At 49.8% G+C, this 2500-nt stretch overlaps 1 protein-coding gene across 1 annotated transcript in view; it reads right to left on the reverse strand.

Moving 5' to 3' along the window:
• The window catches only part of LOC143288749 (uncharacterized), a 38980-nt gene that overhangs the window by 20155 nt on the left and 16325 nt on the right, over positions 1-2500 (reverse strand). The gene's annotated exons all lie outside the window — the stretch shown is intronic.

Here is a 2500-nt window from a genome sequence, read left to right on the forward strand (position 1 = left end):
CATGAGTAATGTCATCATTGACAAAACTAATACATCGTTCGGGCAGGGTAAGAGCGTGATTAAGGCGATTGTGAACAAAAATAATGTCTTGAAAGGTTTAGGTAAGAACAGGATTAAAGCCATCATTAACGCATGTGGAGTGATGGCCTAGAGGTAACGCGTCCGCCTAGGAAGCGAGAGAATCTGAGAGCGCAGGGGTCGAATCACGGCTCAGTCGCCCATATTTTCTCCCCCTCCACTAGACCCTGAATGGTGGTCTGGACGCTAGTCATTCGGATGAGATGATAAACCGAGGTCCCGTGTGCGGCATGCTCTTAGATCACGTAAAAGAACACACGGCAACAAAAGGGTTGTTCCTGGCAAAATTCTGTAGAAAAATCCACTTCGATAGGAAAAACAAATAAAACTGCACGCAGGAAAAAAAAAAGAAAAAAGGGTGGGGTGGGGGGGGGAGGGGGGGGGGGGGGGGGGGGGGGGGGGCGCTGCAGTGTAGTGACGCGCTCTCCCTGGGGAGAGCAGCCCGAATTTCACACAGAGAAATCTGTTGTGATAAAAAGAAATACAAATACAAATACAAATTAACCATAACATCTCTGTCAACTAGGGTAAGAAACCTTATCAACGCCATCATTGACAACAACACCGTGTTCAGCTAAGGTAAGAGCATGATGAAGGTGCAGGAGTAACATGCATACATACATGCATGCTTACAGACATACACACAGATGATTCCATCTATCAAGAAACGCAAGCCGAAATGTCCGATAGAAAAAGAGCAGCAGTTTGTTTCTTGTATTGTGTCACACACACACACACACACACACACACACACATACACACGCACGCACGCACGCACACATGACACACACACTCACACACACACACACACACACATATGAGTGCGCGCGAGAGAGAAATAGAGGGAGAGAGAGAGGGGGGGGGAGTGAGAGAGAGGGAGATTGAGAGAGAGAGAAAGAGAGAGAGTGGTGTGTGTGTGTGTGTGTGTGTGTGTGTGTGTGTGTGTGTGTGTAGTTAGCGCACATTACTAGCAACAAAGACAGTATCAAAGGAAACCTCAGTGGCTGAGGCATATTGACGTGGAGAGAAGGAAAGAAAGCAGGACGATGGAAAAAAGAAAAAGAAAAAAAAAAAAAAGAATTGAAAAAAAGGAGAGAAAATGAAAACAGAAGGAAATTTGAAAGAAAGAGAAAAAAATAGAAAGAAAAACGGATTAAAAAAAAGGTTTGAAGACATGGGTGTGCAGGGGGAGGAAAGGAGAATTGACATGGGTGTGTAAGGGGGCGGGGGGGGGGATTGGGGGGGGGATTGACGTAGATGTGTAGGGGGATGAGAATTGACATGGGCATGTAGGGGGGAGGAGAATTGACATGGGCGTGTATGGGGAGGAGAATTGACATGGGTGTGTATGGGGAGGAGAATTGACATGGGCGTGTAGGGGGAGGAGAATTGACATGGGCGTGTAGGGGGGAGGAGAATTGACATGGGCGTGTAGGGGGAGGAGAATTGACATGGGCGTGTATGGGGAGGAGAATTGACATGGGTGTGTAGGGGGAGGAGAATTGACATGGGTGTGTAGGGGGAGGAGAATTGACATGGGTGTGTAGGGGGAGGAGAATTGACATGGGTGTGTATGGGGAGGAGAATTGATATGGGCGTGTAGGGGGAGGAGAATTGACATGGGTGTGCAGGGGGGAGGAGAATTGACATGGGTGTGTAAGAGGGCGGGGGACGGGGGGGGGGGGGGAGAATTGACATAGGTGTGTAGGGGGGGGAGAATTGACGTAGGTGTGTAGGGGGGAAGGGAGGGAAGAGACATGGGTGTGTATGGGAGGGAAGAGAGAAGGGGGAGAGACGTGGGTGTGTTGGGGGGGAGGGATGTGAAAATCAGGAGGGTAGGTCGTGCAATAACGAAACCTTGTCATCAGAACTTCCCTTGGGGGAGGGGTGGGGTGGGGGGGGGGGGATACGAAGAGATGGGGGGGGGGGGGGGGAGAGAGAGAGACATGTGTGTGTGGAAAGGGTGAGGGTGTGTGGTGGGGAAGAGAAGGCTAATCTTGATTGAATCTATCAGAGAAGCTGGACAAGCGGGAGTAAACGTGTACATGGTGAGCAGACAATGCGAGCTGTGTGTGTGTGTTGTGTGTGTGTGTGTGTGTGTGTGTGTGTGTGTGTGTGTGTGTGCATATAAAGTCGAATTCAAATAATGTTGCTCATACATTCTCTCTCTCTCTCTCTCTCTCTCTCTCTCTCTCTCTCTCTCTCTCTCTCTCTCTATATATATATATATATATGTGTGTGTGTGTGTGTGTGCGCGCGCGCGTCTGGGTGTGCATGTGTGTGTATGTGTGTGCAAATACACGTGTGCGTGTGTATGTGTGCGCGCGCGCGCGCGTGCGTGTATGTGTGTGTGTGGATGTGCACGTCACGCACAGCTAGCGCATTCGTCGTGTGCATGTGCAATGTCCTCGACACCCACAGT

Source organism: Babylonia areolata, chromosome 13, assembly GCF_041734735.1.
Source record: "Babylonia areolata isolate BAREFJ2019XMU chromosome 13, ASM4173473v1, whole genome shotgun sequence".
In the NCBI taxonomy this organism is placed as follows: domain Eukaryota; kingdom Metazoa; phylum Mollusca; class Gastropoda; order Neogastropoda; family Buccinidae; genus Babylonia; species Babylonia areolata.